We start from the raw sequence: 20512 nt of genomic DNA, 5'->3' as shown, positions 1-20512 counted from the left end.
AGCTCTAACAAAGTCAACCTTTATATCATAGAAACATTAAAAACAGTTATCCTTTATGGTTTTCTTACTTGAATTTGTTTTGGGGTTAAGATTTTCTTTTATCAGAGTACAGAGCTCTCAAATAAGTCATGAACTTCTATGAAATTGTCACCTTGGGAGAAGTAGTAGAATAATTCCCACTCATCTTTTGAATTGTTTTGAACTTGGATCTAATCATTTAGAAAATGCTGTTGGAAGTGAATATGTATATTTGATCAAAAGAAAAATTGAGCCCCAAATTTTAATAACTTGAAGAAAGTATGCTAAGGAGTATGAGATGTCAAGCCACACCAATATTTGCAGTACACTGATACGTATAGAAAGAAGTCTTTCCCTCTGGTATATCAGACATGCAGTGATAGCACCTATGAAGATATGCTAGGATATTATAATTGAACTGGCCGAGAATTGCTGTTTTTCAAGATTCCCTTTGTTGTTCTTTAGCCAAAGTTTCATGTTTCAAAGAGTCTAGACTCCCAATCTGGGCTCTAGATGTATTATTTTTATCCTTTTTAAAAAGTTTATTTATTTGAGAGAGAGACAGAGACTGACAGAGAGAGAATGAGGAGAGCAGAGGGAGAGGGACAAGTAGACTCCCCACTGAACAGGGAGCCTGATACAGAGCTTGAGTCCCAGGACTCTGGGACCATGACCTGAGCTGAAGGCAGATGCCTAACCAACAGAGCCACCCAAGTGCCCCTATTTTATTTCAAAACATTGATTGATAGTATTTTCAATAACATGAACATGAACAAAAGCTTATATTATACAATGAATTCTGTGGTTAGTTCAACACAAACACTGCATTGAACTGCTAATGAAGGAATTATGGCTTTATAAAATGAGATTAGGCAAGCATTTATTCTGTCAATAGGAACATCCTAGGCTCTATCCATACAGTATGTTGTGTTTTTGTATTTTTTTTTTAAGATTTTATTTATTTATTTGACAGACAGAGATCACAAGTAGGCAGAGAGGCAGGCAGAGAGAGAGGGGGAAGCAGGCTTCCCCACTGAGCAGATAGCCCAAAGTGGGGCTTGATCCCAGGACTTTGGATCATGACCTCAGCCGAAGGCAGAGGATTTAACCAAATGTGCCACCCAGGCGCCCCTGTTTTTTGTATTTTTATAGAATCTTGTTTTGTGGATCATTTACATGAGTGCTAATGGCAAAGGGCTTTAGAGTTTTGAGTTATCAGATGATTGCTTATGCTTCCCACACACACTGGGGAACTTTAGAATATGAAGTTTTAATTTCAAATGATGAGATACTTTCCTTGGAAAATGGGTGATCTTTCCAGGGGGATACTGACCTATCTCAGTTCTCTAGGGGATTTTCTTTAATGTTTCAAATTTGGCTTCTTTCAAAGTCCTAATACCAACTCCTCATGGAGAAAATTTCTGTGCTGAAGAAATTCTTAGTAAGTCAGAGGTTGATTGTGGAGCCACAGTATCTCATGTGCTGAGATGTTGCAAGGTCTCTGTGTCCTTTGTTTGTACCCGATAAGGCAATGAGAAGTTTTGGGTTTGGAAATTAGGATCTTGTATCTGGAGGTGATTAAGCTCCTGGGCATATGTGGTGTCTCCGTATGCTTTTCCTTTTATTGAGAGGCAGTATCTCTGACTGAGTAAACAAGGGAACATAGGGAAAAATGATTAATAATGTAAATTCAAATTTATATTAAGAATTCTGTAGTCTTGGGGCACCTGGGTGGCTCAGTGGGTTAAGCCTCTGCTTTCAGCTCAGGTCATGATCTTAGGGTCCTGGGATTGAGCCCCACATTGAGCTCTCTGTTCAGCGGGGAAGCCTGCTTCCTCCTCTCTCTCTGCCTGCCTCTCTGCCTACTTGTGATCTCTGTCTGTCAAATAAATAAATAAAATCTTAAAAAAAAAAAGAATTCTGTAGTCTTGCTGAATGATGGCCTGTGTCACCATAAAGAGTCTCTTCTATTTTTGTTAGTGTCACAGCTGCTGTGGACATGACCAGTCTGGAGCTCTCTCAGACACCAGATTTAAAGTACCAACTCAACTCATTGCCTAGCAAACTTCTCAGTTTATTATTTGATTTTCTTCTCTTCATGAAATATGTTTGCTCTCTATTCCTCCCTTTCCCCCCCCAGGAACTTGTAATTGCCATGTCAAACAGACCATTTCATTATGTTTAATTCCTTATGACTTTGACTTACTTCTGTAGCAGGTCCTGAGTTCAACATGATAGGAATGTTCTTTGACTTTGAGGTTGTCTGTATGTATATTAACATATAAGTGTATGTTATGTATATATTTCTAAATTTCGTGATACTGCAGGATGAGTTGACTTTGTGAATTGTTTTTAATGAAGGCAAAATATAAAATTTAAGGATGAGAAAATAGCTGGTTATTCCTCATAGAGATGATTTTCTGAAACTAATAATAGATTTTCACATGGCTGGTAATTGTTCATGAATCCTGCTCTTTAGTCAATTTGTTACTTCTCTGTAATTGTGATTTGTGATATTTTATTAAAGCATAAGGACTGCTTTTAGCAGAACAAAATTATTATTTCTGTTTACTTTCATTTCAAATTAGATCATAATGAAAATCTTTGGGTGTAATGAGCTTTAAAACCTAGTTCCTATAAAAATGATCCATTTTAACCCAAATAATAAAGACTTGGTATAAATTTCTGTATCTCAAAGAAATAAAAGCCATTTGAAAATATGAGAAAATGCTGGGGGTGGTTTGGCACTCTTGTAACAAGGAAGCAAACTTTTCTTTGTTTCTACAAATGACTCCATATTCAGTTCTGAATACTGAAACACTGAAACTATACTTGACCAGTTTTTAGTCGTGCTGCAAATTCTTTGAAATATTTTGTGGAAAACAACTTAGATAAAAATCTTTTTTCAAACTGGAGATGTTTGCTACTCAGTGTCAGTCAAGGCTAAAGTATTTCCTTATTGGCTAAAATGTCAAAGCAATTTAAAATGAAATTCTCATGGAGTCTCATTTGGCTGTTCCATGGAAGAAAGTATTAAATGAATAATGAGAAAGTATAAATTTATAAAACTCTCATCTCGTAAATTACAACCTGTCTCAATGATCTACATTTCTGCATAAATTACTAAATATTTTTGGAATTATCTCTTAAGAGCCATGTATATATTGTTATTAACATTATTTTCTTCTCCCAGGTAAACAATTGACCCAGAATTTCAGCATTGAAAACGTAGAGGTCATATATTCTAAGTACTAATTCAGTGCTGTCAATCTCTTCTCTAGCACTCCTGACCAGTCTTCAGCTTTTTCTGTGTATTATCACAACTTGCTTCACAACTTCACAAAGTTCACCTACTTTGTTTCTTGAACCATCAAATTATTTGAATTTCTTTGGAAGTTCTGTCTTATGTTTTTATATATTTATACATTTGCTTACCTATTTATGTGATATGCCTGTATCTACTTTGAAAATTAGAAGTAAAAACATCTGCTTCATAATTGCAATTGAAAACAGATAACGAGGCATTACATGACAATTCCTTTTGTGTAATGGTCCTTTAAATATCTCAGACATCTATCATCTCTCCTTTAGAATTAACATCCCCCAACTTTTTCAACTAATCTTTAAAACAAACTCTTTTCTTTATGATCCTTTGAGGACTTATCTCTGTGTATTACAGAATGTGTTAATTATCGGCTGTGAACTGTTCAAAGCAGAATAAATGGGAAATACAGTGCTCTGAATATTTTTCTATTGCTTTTTCTGTGATTGTTTGTTCTACTCTACTTTTCCACCTCCCCTTAAATATAATTTTCCCATTTTCTTGAGTCCCAGTGCTTCCTAAATAGTATACCAACTTTGTTTTAAGAACAGAGTATAGTAGAGTAATTCAGCAAACAAAAATAATTTCTTTATCTGACTCAGGCATCTCAGATCTGTAGTTACAGAGAGAAAAGATTTCACAGAAATAAACTTTCATGATTGCCCTCTTTTCCTCATGTGAGGTAAATATTGTTCCAAAGTTAGTCTCCATTCTCCTGAAAGGCCTGACGGTACAAAGGCAGACATTCCCTTAGTCTCTGTCTTCACATGGGGATTAATGTCAGCCCTCCTCTGTGTGTCTGGTTCTTCTTCCTTCGGGGAACCTACTTTTCTTCTCCAGGTGTATATGGCCACCCATGAGCTCTCAAGTTTATACGATATCTGATGCAGCTACACACTGAATCTGAGAAAAGTACATTTCAATATCAAGTGAAAATTCCTCAGAAAGGCCCTAAGTAACTGTGGCTGAAGTTTAAATATAATTTGTGTGGGACATTTCAAAGAGAAAGAGTGTCTGCCTTAATGTTGACTAACTCCTTGGTTTGCTCCAATATTCACCCTGTGGCTGCAACTATTTTATATTTTTCATTTTTGAAGAAATTAAAATATCCTATAATTAGGGCTTCTCATACTTGGAGGTTTTTGGAAAATAGAGCATCCTCTGAATTTTCCTGCCATAGAATGTATGTTTTAGTTTGACTTCTGGACAGTATTTCACTTGAGTCCATTGGGCCTTGGCGTGAGTATCCTTTAAATGGGCTCATTATAAAAACCTCACAAACCTGAATAAACGCAGGTTCCTAACTTGCCCTCTTATTCTTCATACAGACTTATGTGATCCATTGTTTGGAAATTGAAAAGGTTAGGTATTTCAGAGGATTTGTACCTGACATTTTCAAGAACAACATAGTTCAACTTAAAAAAAAAAAATCAAAAATGCACTGTGCTAAAATAGCATCTGCCTTTAGAATGAAGGCATCTTGTTGCACTCAATATTTTGATCTCCCCAAAATAAAGAGCAAGTTGCCCCATCTTTGAGGAGCCCTTTGACTGAACAAAATAGACCATATTTTCCTTTCTTCTTTCTCTCCTATTTTTTTATCCCTGTGTACTTAGTGAATCCATGTAGGTGACTGAGAAGACTCATGATCTACTGCTAAGCGTAATTATTTTCTATACACCTTTGAACTATGAACAAAAAGAAAGAAAAAGATTCCCAATCAAGACTGTACCATTAAAATTTCCTGGTATTTTTCTTAAAGCTTAAACTTTATCTGGCACTGACCAAGGAACTCAAATCATGACTTGGCTTACCTGGGCTCTCTTTGGCCTTCCACCTCTGTATCATTTTTCTTGACCAATTTGGATATCCTAATTGAATCAGCCAATTGACTTTCAACTTTCTATCTTCTTACTTGTCTGATCAGCCTCATCCCTTTCTTTTGGGGGAAAAAGAAGGCCAATGTTGCCTTTTCTGATCTTGAATAAAGGGAGAGCACCTCTGATGTAGTGTGTAGGGTAATGCCGCTCTTCTGACAGCAGCTGCTTTCAATATTGGTTGCACGCTTTCCATTGGCAGATGGCTCATGGGCTGCCTTTATCCTGGGGCTCCCTTACTGGTACAAGCCAACTGTGGGTTGACCTCTCGCTAGTGTTGATCCTTGTTCCAGCAGGAAACATGGGTATGCATAGTGCCCTGTGTGAATTAGGGACTTCCTCAGTCTCCTGAATTAAATGGGAAGAGGTTTTGGCCAGTATAAGATATTTTTTATATCTGGTATCTTGACTCTTTAATGTTGATGGTTGACCATGCTTAGCGTTGGTTTCAGGCACCTCTTTAACTTTTGGCTTCTGACTGCTGGACTTGCCCTTACCTAAACTCTAAATTTCCATCATGACTCTTGCTCCTGATCCCTCAAGGGTCTGTCTGCCACCATTCTTACCTTCCCACTGTCTTGATATGATATTCTCAGAAGAGAAACCGAAATAAAACCCTGTAGGAAAGAGACATCATTGTTTTCCTTTGCTCCTTTACTAGGAGACTGGTCATAAAAGTAGTAAATGCTTTGTTTAACTGAAGATCTTGAATATTTAAAAGAGTAAAAGACCTTTAAGAAAAGGAAACAAACCTGAAAATATTCCAAAGTGTAATAGATACTGAAGACAACAAGCTGTGTTGGGAGTTACCTTGGAAACATAGATAATTCCTTGGCAACTGATAGCAAATTGTTTTGCTCTCTACCTGAGATTTTTCAGCTGGCTCATTCGTTCTGTCATCTCTTAACCAATCCCTTTAGTAAGGCTTCCTAGAATGTGAGCGGCTTATTGTCTGCTCTTCGGTTGAATAGTGTGTATTATAAATTAACATGTATATAAAATTAAAGGAAGGTTTGTCAAGGAACAATGGAGGTGGATGTTTAATACATACAACCTTATAACCAAAGTAAATTTAAGCAGTTTTAAAATATGCAAGGTTGATTCCTTGTGTCAGTCAAACTGACTGGTTGCGAAACATGCCAAATAACATTATCACTGATTTATCACACTCCCGATATAAATATCCAGGCACAGTGAAATACAGAACTGAGGCACTTCAGGCACATATATAAAAATAGACTTGAAGCATATTAAGTCAGAATTAACCTCAAAATGCCACTGCTTCCCACTTCACAATATACCAAGTCAGAACTCTGTGCTTTGTTAACTCGACTAGTGCAGCCCTGCATTCAGTTTGGAATTACTGCTGCTCCCAGTACAGCAAGGACTTACCCCTCCAGCATGATCTCTGTTAGCCTTGCCACTTCTGGGGCTCTCTGCTTCAGAGATCCTGAGAACCTGAGCCCCATGGGCATTTCATAGGTTTTCACAGCTCCAGGTCTTTGGATCATGACTCCCGATATTTGCATATAAGGCTCTTTCTGTTTGAAATTTTTTCCCCATGTCAGTGTCAACTTTGCCTGGCTAATTCCACCTCATTCTCCTGATACTGACTCTGATTCTTCTCTTACCATCTTAGGCAGCATGTAAGACCTCTCTCCTCTACAAAAGTGTTCCTTGATGTCCCCAGACTGGGGTAGATATTCACTTCACTGTTTTATAAGACCATATCCTCCTCTATCTTAGTATTGACAGAATTGCTCACTTCCTGTCTTTCTGGACTATGTCCCCCACTAGACTGTAAATGTCCTTTTCTCATTTCTTCTTTTTTTCTTTTTTTAGAGAGAGAGAGAGGAGGAGCACACATGCATGGGGGGGGTAGCGACAGAGGGAGACAGAGGATTCTTTTTAAAAAATATTTTATTTATTTTATTTTTTATAGAGAGGGAGGTGGGGTGAAAAGGGGCAGAGGGAGAGGGAGAATCCTAGGCAGGCTTCACTGCCCAGTTGGAGCCTAACTCGGGGCTCCATCTCACAGCCCCAACATCACAACCTGAGCTGAAATCAAGAGTCATTTGCTCAATGTGCTGAGCCATCCAAGTGCCCCTAGACTGTAAGTTTCTAGAGGGCAAACAATTGCCTACTTAAGGGCCCTAATAGCATAGACAGGTTTTAACATTTGGCACCAACAAGCCTAAGTGAAGTCTCTACTCTACTACTTTGTCATATATAATATCTTTGATATCACCTGTACCCTCCAATGCAGGGTTTTTCAACCTTGGCCCTGTTGACATTGAGGGTAGATGATTCTTTGTTCTGGGGAACTGTCCCACGCACTGTAGGATTTTAGCAATGTTCCTGATCTCCATCCCTCAAATACAAGCAGCCCACTGCCCCAGCTATGACAACCAAAAAATGTATTCACACATTGCCTAGTGTCCCTGAGGGGGTGAGAGGTGGATTTATCCCAGTTGGGAATCACTGTTCTAAAGTTACTCATCTTAATCTATACAAACTTTCTCTTTCTTCTAAAGTATTGGAAAATGTACATTTATATAATGTTTTCTGGGAAATCCAATGCCTATCCTTCTCCCTGTTGTGCTGCTCCCTGATGCAATTTTGTATCACCTGCTATAAAATAGATTCTCAAAAATGTATGCTGAAACTATTAAAAAATGTCTGGGAAGAACAGATATTTTCAATTGTTAAGTTGCTTTTTGTTTGTTTGTTTGCTTCTCTTTCTGCATCAGTAGGAACAATATAAAAATTGTTTGTAAGTTACATCCCAAATCCCGTGTGTGGCCCATTGGGCCCCAAATGATTCCAGCTCTTCCTACCTGACTACTCTCATCTCAGATGGTTTTTATTTCCATCTTGAAGGATTTTTTTCTATGTGTCAGTCACCTGTCTGCCTTGAGCCTTGGCAGATGTTGTATTCTCTGTCTGGAATATACTGCCCCCTTCTACCTGCTTATGTGAATTAGCATGCTTTGGGTTGAAAGTTACAGAAATTCATATGCAATAAGCTTTGGAAATAGGTTTCATTGGAAGCATGCCACAGTATCTCACAAGACTGTATGAAGAGCAGGGTCATTGGGCCTTGGGAACAGTTGGCCTAAGAATTTAATTGCTGCCTGTATTCAGCTGTCTGACCCGTCTGCTAGCCTGCCCTTCCCTCTCTGATACAGACTGTATTTTCTTCTCCCACAACTTCCTTTATGTGTGAAGAACAGAGAGAACACAGTCACACACCTGTGTGTGGAGTCTCCTGCCTGTGTTGACTATTCTACAAGCTGTGAGGCATTGATTTTCTTCTCTTAGGTTTAGTCCCCAGAATAAGCTTACCTTAGGTCAAGTGTCCGTGTCTGCTTTAGTCAGCTCAGGTTGTGAGCTAAACTCATGTAAAACAGACGTGGCAGCGAAGGGTATTTTCCAGATTTTGTGAGCTACCCAGACAACCCCAGTGTTGTCTACTCCCCTGGCTAATTATTTCCAATCCTTCAGTGCTCGTTTCTGATACCATTTCCTCAAAGAACCCTAATTATAAGCGTGTGAAACACTTTTCACTTTTTCATATGCCTATTAAAATTATAATTACTTTTTTATTGGTTTAATTTGTTTGCCATCTCTCCTCCCCACTAAAATGCAAGCTTCAGGAATGCAGCAACCATGTCTATTTGTTCTGTGTTATTTTCAGCAATTAGCACAAAGTCTTGCTAAAAGTACATGTCTGATTAGGAGTTATTGAATACAGGAATGAATTCCTGGACTGAGTCGCAAAATTTCAAACTTAGCAAATCACACATACAAGTGATGTATTAGAAAGGATGTGCCCAAAGATTCCAAATTGTCACAGGAATATTAGTGGATTTCATATAATATACACACCGTCTATATCAAGAGTATGGCTCATATTTAAATAATATTGCTAGGTACCAAAGTTCTTTGCAATTTATGCAACTGTTAAGGTAGCACCAATAGGTTAACATTATGATGTGAATAAAGAACAACTTTCATTTTTATCCTTGAAAGGAGGTTGCTAAAGATTGGAGAAGGAATCTCATGTGGACATAAGAAGGTATACCACGTAATCTTTGATTGTTGAAAACTCAAATGGTTATAAAAGAAAAAAGATTAAATGACTCTGAGATATTGGTTGCCATCCCTGGGCACCTGGATGTCTCAGTTGGTTAAGTGTCTGACTCCTGATTTTGGCTCAGGTCATGATCTCAGGATTGCGAGATCAAGCCTCACATCAAACTTGATGCTGGGCATGCAGTCTGCTTAAGATTCTCTTTCTCTCTCTTCCCTGTCCCTCCCCAACTAAAAAAAAAAAAAAAAAAAATTTCTTGTTGTCCCTATAAAATCTGTTCATAGTTATAACTCACAAGATACAGACAAGGTAGAGGAAGTTTAGACATGAAAGATAAAGTATAATGGGTTTGACTACATGAACAGTGAAAACTTGGTCAGTTCAAAAAAAAACACAAATAAACTTTAAATACATGAAACAGACTTCAACAATATTTATGACCTAAGGAGTAATAGCTTAATATATTAAGAATCTCTTATAAGTCAATAAGGGGAAAAAAAAACCCCTGCATACACTTGTATGGATTAGTAGGAAGTTCACAAAGGATGGAATACAAATTCCCAGTAAACATATAAATATACAGAAATTGGTTTCATTAACTGTTAATTTGTTAAAAGAATAACAGTGATATATATAATATAATAATATAACAATAATTATAATTATATATTATGTATATACAATATATTATATATATGTATATATAATGTATATACAATATAATATATATATGTATATATAATATATATACAGTTAGCAAAGATTCTGAATATTTAATGGTAGTTAATTATGGTAAAAGACACTTCCAAACCAGTTTTGAGGAATATAATTAGAATAAATTTCCAAGAATCTATTTGGTACTATTTTGTAAGAACTTCGTTTTTGTTAAGGAATAGTTTATTTATTCGGTGTCACTGAGCCCAGCAGTGGTTAGTTAGCCCAACAGCTGGCTTAAGGAGGAAATTATAAAATGTAAAACTGGCAAAAATACACATTAATTCACCTAACTGTTAGAGAGGGCTAAGGCCTTTTCTTTGAGATGGGTTCTCTAAATAGAGTTTTCCCTTATCTTCCCTGAGTAAACACCACTTCCCTGAGTAAACAACAATCCAGGTCAGGATTCAAGAATCTAAAGCATTTGCAGAATAATCTGTCTGTGGAATCTTTCTAGACATCATCTTCACTAATCTTTGAAAAATTTCTTTCACTCACACCTAACTCCTCAGAAATACGTTTTTAGTAACTTGTCTTTCTTGAATCTTACACAACTTTTCACATTCATATAGCATCAGCTTTTATGTTAGTTAAATGGCAGAAGTGCAGTGGCATGTACGACTGGTATGTGTCTGGGGACACATGCAAGTGATTTCTGATAGGTACTTAATTTAACCAGTAGGAGCAAGTAGCCATAAACTAAGACTATGCACACTTGGTGTTGAACCCATTTACCAGAGGCTAGGAACGGATGACACCAGATAATCCAGAGTTGTCTAAGTGGAAGTGAGTTAAGGGAACATCTATTGTACTTACTATTATTTCAGTACTGAAGATGCTAAGTGCAGTCCTTCAGTTGACTTTGTCTCTTACTGAACTGTGGACCCCTTCAAGAGGGGTGCCCCATCTTGTCCATAGCTCTATTTCTTGAGCCTGTTACAGGGTCTGGCACATAATAGGTGTTTACCTGATTTAGGCTGAATGAAGAAAGGAAATGGAATGTTTGTGCTCTTTCATTCAGTAATATTTAACTCCCGTAAATCTGTCTTAGGAAAAATTCAGACCTCTGGCAGAGATCTATTAGGAGAAATTCAGACCTGTGGCAGAGATCTGTGTTTAAAAATGTTTATTGAGAGTTTTTTTGACAGTTTAAAAATAGCTATAGGCTTACTCACTGAAGCACTGTTTGTAAAAGATGGAAAATATCCTAAATATGCAATGGTATAAACATAAATTAATTGTGGTAGCATCTGGTAAAATATTATACCATCATTGAAAATAATTTGTTTTTTAATTTATTAAAGTCTTTTTTTCAAAGAACATGGAAAATGATCATATGTCTATATTTTAAATTACAGTGAAAACTGTATATAACATTATTCTAATTCTGACAAACAGTTATTTAAATCTGCATATATCAAAGCCTAGAATGAAAAACATTACTGTTAGCAGTGGCTCATCTAGATTGTGTGTAATTTTAATTTTCTTTTTGAGACCTGTTCACAGGTTTTATGTATTACTTTATAGTCAGAAGAAGAAAGTAGTTTGGGGGTAGAACTGATTTTTTTTTTTTTCCCTCAGGCAAAGGGAGGAAATGGATTAGCATTTAGTTAGAAATGCAGAAAACAGTCAAAACAGAGCAGCTGAGACAACAAAAGCAATTATGGAGGATCACAGTCACAGAGAAAGAAAAATTAACAAAGTGACAGGAAAAAAAAAAGATTGTGCTCCAAAAATTAAGTTTGGAGTGACTAGAACCATGACAGAAATAAATTACATGATTTGACGTAAAGAATAATTGCTGTGGCTTCAATAAGTTACATAGTATTATTGATTTCACTGAATAGAGAATGATAATAAAGAGAAATGGCTGTCATTCCATCCAGAAAGAACAGTCAAATGATAAAATCAACCGTTGGTACGGTTTTAAAGCTAGATAGTTCTTACAGTTTTTTCCACTTATGTTTTTAAAATATTTATTTATTTGATAGAGAGAGAGAGATGACAAGTAGGCAGAGAGAGAGAGAAGGGGAAGCAGGCTCCCCATCAAGCAGAGAGCCTGATGCAGGGCTCAATCCCAGGATGCTGAGATCATGACCTGGGCTGAAGGCAGAGGCTTAACTCCCTGAGCCATGCAGGCACCCCTTTCCCACTTGTTTTTATCTGCAGGGTTTGTGCATGGTTTGAAGTGATCTAATTAGGACAGTCCCCCATGAGTTGATGTCTTCCCAGGAAGGGACGTGGAAAAACATGTACTGACCTCTTGGCAAAACATTGTACAAATCCTCGTATACTGGGTCAGTACACAACCATAAAGAGACTTATCACCAGCGGGTGTGCTCTGTTGCAAATGGAGCTGCAGACTGGCCTGAAGGCCCTGTCAGTCGGCCAGATTTCCCTCTGCAGAAGCCAATGTCACCGGGTCAGGCTGAGGTCAACATTGTGAATCAGAGGGTTTATTCATAGCAGAAAAAAGAGCTAATGTGCAGGCAAGGAATCCAGTAGCAAGCAATCTAAAGCACCAGAAAGCCCGATGCTATTGATCTTACTGATTTCCTGCTCATGTGGCCAAATTCTCATTTCTCTTGAGTAAGAAGCTGCAGCAGATCTCAGGAATATAGACACATGTCCACAGTTGGACCCAGGAGCAAAATAGGGCAAAAACCATATCTAAGCTATGTTGATTCATGGTGCTTGTGAGAATCAAGTGAGATAATGTGTATGAAAGTATTTAGATCTGTGTTTGGCATGTGAAATAAACAGTGTAAGTGAGAAAAGGGAGCAATAAATTTCAGCGAGAAGGGATTATGGTAAAGGGATATCTCTGGGTCTTGAAGGATAAGCAGAATTTTAATGGCTTCAGTAGGTGCAGTGATTTCCCTCCTTGGTGTAGAGACCAACCTTGGCTGTGTAAGAATCACATGGGAAATTTACTAATAATGGAGAATCTCTAGGCTTGACCCTAGATCTTGCAACAGGGCTATATCATGTGTATTTTAGACCTCTCCCAATTATTCTGTTGCACAGCCCAGTTTGAGATCATTGAAGTTGGAGCTGTGGGTGGAGAACAACAGCATAATGAAATCCAAGGAAGTGTGGAGGTTTGTGTGATGTTTGTAGTGAGTCACCCCAGTTTATTTGAGGAAGAGAGTTTTGGAACTCTATAGATGAAGACAAATTCAAAAAGGTAGTTTGGGTTATTATATAAAGGATCTTGTGCTATGCCAGAGGGATGTGACTTTACTGGATAGGTGATAGAGATTCACAGAAGATTGAGGAGAAATTAAGAGTGATGTTCTTGCCTGAGAATCAGAAATATAAATTTGAACACCTCTGGAGGGTCGGTAGGAAGAACCATGCTGCCTTTAAATTCATGGTTATAAATTAAGACATAGTTGTAATTAATCTCATTGTTGGCTCATAAACACCAACTATGCCCTAGTCCCAATCCCAGAAGATCTGATGTAATTGTTCTGGGGTGGAGTGTCGGTGTTGATAGGAAGTAAAGATTCCCCCCAAGTGATTCCACTATGCAACCAGGCTGCCATAGTTAATTCAACTGTCTACTAATACAACTATTTCACAATTTCTCTTTCTTTCTGAATGGTCTTCATCTTCTTACCTCATGATCTTTAGGTGTTGACTTTGTTCTTTTTTTTTTTTCTCCAGAAAGTAAAAATAATTTTTTCTCTTCTGCTAGAGCAGATGAATATCCATGGCCCAGAGAATCCCTAACTCTGCATAATAATACTAAATAAATCCTCTCTTACTAACTCAAGGTCTTCTTTGTTATTTTTTATTTTTCTCCCCTGCATCATCAGCTATTTCCTCTCTATTGGATCATTCGTATTAACATACAAACACATTTATTTCTCCACATCCCACATTCACTTGCTGCTTCATTTATTAGCTCCAAATTAGAGCAAAATTCCTTCAAGGAGTTTGAATGCACTGGCTCTGCCTTTTATCTTTCTGTTTTCTCTTTTAACCACTTCATTCAGGTCTTGGTTCCCATCAGTCTTTTAAATCTGCTCTTGTCAAGGTCACCAAGTATCTTCATGTTGCTAAAACTGATAGTATATTCCCAGCACTCACTTTATTGGACATTACAGCAGATATTGACACAGAGCATATGTTCTATTAAGATGTTTCCTTATTTATTTTTCTTGGATAACCTTTCTTTCTTGGTTCTCCTCTAACTTCCCTTGCCATCTTTTCTCCATTTCCTTGAAGAATCCTCCTCATCTTTCTCACTCAGTACTTGGATCTCCTCTTTTGTTTGTCTAGACTCTCACAATGTGGTCAGCCTGTCCCATGGCTTTGAATACTATTTATATACTCATGACTTCCAAAAAATTTTTTATGTAGCTCCATCTTTTCCCCTTATTTATATAGTCATAGATCCAACTCTTTAAGTGACATCTCCCATTTATATCTAACATGCATCTCAAGCCTAATTTTTCTAATATCATAGTTTGACTTCCCAACTCTTGCCCTAAATCTACACTTTTCTCAGTCTTCCCTGTCTCCATTCTCCAGTTGCTAAGATTCTTGGAATGAACGCTGACACTTCTCTTTGTCTCACATTCAACTTTCAATTAATCAGCATGTCCTATTGACATCTTCAAAATATATTCTTATTTTTAAGTTTTCATTACCTGTACAGCTACCATTTGATTTTCCCAAGGCATTCTTAGTTCATGATGGTTAATAGCATTCCTTTTTCCTCTTAAAGGTGACCTAATTTGGACAATAGTCATCTTAGTTAACACCTTAATCCACATCACTATCATCTCTCTCCCGGACTCTAGCCATTGACTCTCACTAGTCTCTCTGATTTCATTCTTTTGCCCTATAGTCTGTTCTCCACACAGTGGCTTATGTGAGCTTTTTGGAATATAAACCATCAAGTTACCCCTCAAGCCCTCCTGCACCTTCCATCCATAGGGTAGGCCAGATTATACTACAGAAATATATCCCAGTGATGAGCCCCTTGCCCCTGCTAAATATTGTCACTCATATACCATGTCCACTATATGTCTGGCTGGAGACTGGAATGGTGATCTCTTTTCCCAATAGTTCCTCAGGGACCCAAGCTAATAGAGACTTTACCTTATAGTTCAACCACATGGAACTTGTAGCCACCTTGGTGGCTTAGGCAGGTGAAAAGAGAGGCTCGAGGATCCTGCATGACATTTTTCTTGTCTCAACTGAAATATAACCTGTTGCTCTCACTCATATTTCATTGGCCACACCTAGTCAAAAGGTCTCGTCCAACTGAGAAGAATATTTTCTGTGACCCAAAAAGGAGAGAGAAGCTGGAGATTCATGAACATATTTAATGTTTCACACATCATCTTACTCAGAATAAAATCTAAAGCCTTTGTGATAGCCAAAAGATCTCATATAGTCTGCTTCCTGGATAACTGTAGTTACATCTTCTGCCACTGTCCTACTTCCTCACTCTACTCCAGCTATTCCTGCCTTCTTGGTTATTTTTGAACACTTTGGTCATAGACCTCTTCCTGGAATGATCTCTCAATATGAATAAGACTGGATCCCTCATTTTATGTAGGTCTGTGATTAAATACATCCTATTAAAAATGTCTTCCATTACCACTCTATATAAAAATAGTACCTCTCTGTCCTTTTCAACCTGCTTTATATTTCTTCATATCACTTGTTTCTACTTGGACTATTATGTTATTGTATGCCAATTTATTTTCTATTTTTACTAGGACTTATGTATCATCAGAGGAAGGATATTATCTGTTTGGTGTTCAGCTATATATGTTCAGTTTTAGAACAGTGTCTGACACACCTTCTAGGTATGCAATAAATATTTATTGAATGATTAATGAATAAATGAAGTGATAATTTAAACCCTAGTAGTGGATGAGCTAATCAAGAGGAGATAGTAGGGAAGAGGACTAAAGAAATGACCTCTAAGATTGCCTTCTTTCAAGAGTTTGTTAGAGGAAATGAACCATGAAAAAGATGAGGTAGGGAGAGAATCAGAATGCAGTATTTCACTTTCTCTTCAACGAGGTGGCCGAGGGGTTTGGTGGTGGCAGCCTTGAGAATTCATGCCAACAGACACAGAGATGCAGATTTTTGTGAAGACCCTGATGGGCAAGACCATCACTCCCTAGGTCGAGCCCAGTGACACCTGAGGATGTCAAAGTCAAAATCCAAGACAAGGAAGGCATTTCACCTGACCTGCAGCTTCTGATTTTTGCACGCAAACAGCTGGAAGATGACCATACTCTGTCAGACTACGATATCCAGAAAGAGTCTACCCTGCACTTGGTGTCTCGGCTCTGGGGTGGCATCATTGAGCCTTCCCTCCACGCGCTGGCCCAGAAATACAACTGTGACAAGATGATCTCCTACAAGTGTTGTGCTCGCCTGCACCCCCAGGCTGCCAACTGCCCCAAGAAGTGCGGCCACACCAACAACCTGTGCCCCAAAAATAAGGTGAAATAAGGCTCCTCCACCGCCCCTTCTGCAGGGTGGCCTCTTGCCCAAGCCCCAAGGGTCTTGGTCCTCAATAAAATTTCCCCTTCATTGACTGGAAAAAAAAAATGAAATATGTCAGGAATGTGAGGGTAGGACGGAGGTTTAAAGACAGGGTGCTTGCAACATTTAAGGATATGAAAAATGTGCAAAAGACATTAGGTTCAGTAAATAATAAAGCTATATATGTTCTGGTTATCTGTTGCTGCATAATCAGCCATCTCAAACTTAGTGGCAAAAAGATAACTTCAATATGCTCATGAATTCTTTGGATTAGGAATTTGGACATGGCACAATGGGGATAGCTTATTTGGGTTTTTGGTTGGGAACATTTCATTGACTTCAAGTGACTTAAAGACTGGGGCTGGAATCATCTGGAGGCTTTGTTCACATATCTGGTGCCTGGTCTGGTAGAGCTTGGAGATGGGACTTGGCTGGGACTATTGACCAGGGCACCTACAGGCTAATCCAGGTTGGTGCTGAGGTTGTCTTTGAGAGGAAGTGTCCAGAGTGGGAACGTCTGGTAGGTGAGCTTTCCAAGAGAAGCAGATATAAATTGCATAGCCTTTCTGATCCAGCTTGGGAAATCACACAGTGTCATTGTGTTGTTGCGTGGTGTTGGGTATAAGCAATTAACTATGACCAGTGCAGATGAGGGAGGATAATTAGACTCAAAAGTGGGGGGTAGGAATAAAGAGCTGGAATCTCCAGCTCCAAGCGTGGACACTCTGTCCACTGAGGACTTCAAACCACCAAGAAGCCAGAGCACCAAACCAAGCCCACTACCCACACAGACCCCACACTCAACCTCTGACCCCACAGTGACCTCTGACCTCCACCTGTCTTCCATGGCCCACCCCTTGGGTCAACCTTTCCCTGACCATCTCACCCCAAGGCCAACCCCTGGTCAGAGCCCAGACCCCCTTGGCCCATGTGTGGCTCCAACACCACCTGTAAGGGTCATGGCTTGTGAGCCGCCTGCCCTGGTAGAGCTGGTGGCTGTTGTGAGGGACGTGGGCGGCCAGCTGCAAAGGCTGACCCAGGTCCTGGAGCAGGAGCAGCAGCAGTGCCAAGCCCTGGGACTGGGGCTGACCCAGCTGGTGGAGGCCACCTGGAACCTAGGGCAACTGGGGGAGGTTATAAAAAGATTGGCTGAGGGGGCCTGGCCCCCCAGCACCTCTGGGGGGGGGTGGATTCCATCTCTTTATTGGCAAGTGATTGGCAAGAGATTCCATCTCTTTATTGGCAAGTGGCAAGACCACAGTGCAAAAGGGCATGTGGGAAGGGAGATTTCATGACTACCATCTTTGAAAATACAATTTGCCACAACTGACAACTTTTGATAAAACTATCTATATAGATTTCTCTAAGTTTGGTGTTAAAAGAAAGAGAAGAGATGGACTGGATTAGACTTACCTGGAATATTTCAAACTTCTTATTTTCAAATAATAATAAAAACCCAAAGAGTTGAACCAAAGAGATTAAGTGACCTGAGCAAGGACACACAGTTTGGAAGAAAGCCAGTTGCCAGCAAACACTACTCAGAAGCTCCCTTGCTTTCTGATTTCCCATTCCATTGCAGTAGTCTGGAATTTTGTAGGATGGTGTGATCCAGAATCTGCTCTGGTCAGGGTAAATGTGGATTCAGGGCCTTCCATCTCTGTTTCAACCACAGCAGCTCTGAGTTGATCAGTTTTATACTGGGATACCATTTGGGATTATATTTTGCTGCTAAAAAAATTGAAAACAACAAAGTAGATGTTCTCAAAATTCTCTTCATTTCCAAATTTCTATGTTCCTATTTTTCTTTCTTTTTTTTTTTAAGATTTTATTTATTTATTTGACAGAGAGAGATCACAAGTAGGCAGAGAGGCAGGCAGAGAGGCAGGCAGAGAGAGAGGAGGAAGCAGGCTCCCCACGGAGCAGAGAGCCTGATGCGGGGCTCGATCCCAGGACCCTGAGATCATGACCTGAGCCGAAGGCAGCGGCTTAATCCACTGAGCCACCCAGGCGCCCCAATGTTCCTATTTTTCTATACAGTTCATAAACTGACATTGATAGCAATTCCAAACATTGAGGACAGGCCAGGGGAAGCAGAAAGTGAAAAGTACCAGTTGTTGCAGATCTGTACAGACCAAGCACTGAGTTAGGGTCTTTACAGATATGATGCATTCAAATCCTTTCACTCCTGCAAAGTATGTGTTATTATCCAAAGGGTTCAAATAATTCAGATCACTTGTCTAGTGTCACTCAATGATTCAAAACTAAATCAGTTCGTCTACAAAGATAGTGTTCTGTGTTTTTTTCTCCTTCTTTGTTCACAAAAGACTTCATTATCTGGTGATGCATATTGAGACTACACAGTAATCGGCATGGTCCACTTCACATGTAGTAGAAGGATCTTTATAATAAGTGAGTGTCAACTGTTTTATGCAATATAAAACTTTAGATTTATGAACACACCTCAGAATTTAATTCTGTGATTGTGAAATATGACTTTGGCCTTGGCTTCTGTGGGCCAAATATGTACCCAGTGTACTTCTACTGGACATAAAAACAAATTTTTATTCAGCTAAACTTTATTTTTACAGTTAAACAAGTATTTTATTCATAGCAATCAGTTGCAATAAATACATGTTTGTGTTGTGTTTGTTTGTTTTGATTTTTTTTTCAAAATTGTGCCTGTGAAAGTTTTTGAACTCTATTTTTGTTAGAACATGAACCGAAGTAGAGTGGAGGAAGAAGGTATTTTAGAGTACTACATTTTCCTCTCAGACTTTCTTCTTTTTTGTACATTGTGTTATTTATGTTTGGATGGAAGATGACTTGAAGTAATTACAGTTTTTTTAATGGTATCAATGTTTATATGCTAAATAATTCTAGAGAGATTAGAATGATGATATCATCCATATTACTCTACCTTATTACTCAGATGATGATGACGATGATTATCTACATTTCATAAAAACTTTTGGATCAAGAAGATAAGTTCTTTCTAAAATTATCTAGCTAATGTATTTTCCTTGATATTTATTAATCATATGTATTTCCCTATTTGTTTAACTCTTTGGATTTTTAAAATCATTTTCAACATAAAATTTGCAGCTTTCATTATTCAATATAAATTTTACTCTTAGAAAAATACATTTGCATTAGTGACTGAAATTATTTTAAATAAGAAACACAAAAGGAGACTTCCTCCAAGTTACATATTCACATAGTAACAGTGGATTGAAATGATTTGTCTTTGATTTATACTAATATTATGATTAGAAATGGTAATCTACCCATTACATGATCATTGATCACATACAAGTTCAATGAGGCCAAAAATGGCATTGAAGTAGACTTTTGACTCCTTGGCATTTGCAAGGTCATGTCTTAAGCAAACTAATGGCAGATTTGGGTATAATATAGATTTGGGTAAGGATGATGCTAAACTTTAGTCCATCCCTATTACATTCCCATCTCCTTATAAAAACATTAGGTATCAAACAAACAGCTCAGGAACGAAATGTATCATGAGACCATTTTTTCTTTTAAATAGAATGAATTAATATCCACAAATATCTTACCGATGTGACAAGACATTTGAATAAGTTTAATTTGAAATTATAATCGGGAAAAGAAACAAGAACAATATTAATTTATTCAAGAATATATTCATATTCAGAATCACACTGTCCATGTGGAGTCATTAGACAGCTATTCAAAAGTTTACATATTACTCAGAGCTCAGAGGAATCACTATTAATTCTCTTTAATTAAACTTCTGACATTTAGTGTTGAGAGCTACTATTAGTGAGGTCCAAGATTTGATTGAAATCAATTTGATTACTTAAACTTAGTGAATGCAGTTCTCAAAAAAATTTTTTTGAGAACTGTGTATTTGGTTAATCCATGAAACGGTAGCATGTGATCTGATCAAAAGCAACTCGGTCACACACAAATTAACCATTATTTGTTGGTCAC

General features: G+C 38.1%; 1 protein-coding gene and 1 pseudogene across 3 annotated transcripts in view; both read left to right on the top strand.

Moving 5' to 3' along the window:
• The window catches only part of TAFA2 (TAFA chemokine like family member 2), a 509650-nt gene that overhangs the window by 359117 nt on the left and 130021 nt on the right, over positions 1 to 20512 (top strand). The window lies entirely within an intron of this gene.
• Positions 16129 to 16510, top strand: LOC123945750 (annotated as a pseudogene).

Source organism: Meles meles, chromosome 7 (genome assembly GCF_922984935.1).
Source record: "Meles meles chromosome 7, mMelMel3.1 paternal haplotype, whole genome shotgun sequence".
In the NCBI taxonomy this organism is placed as follows: Eukaryota; Metazoa; Chordata; class Mammalia; order Carnivora; family Mustelidae; genus Meles; species Meles meles.
This window is presented reverse-complemented; position numbering and strand designations above follow the sequence as displayed.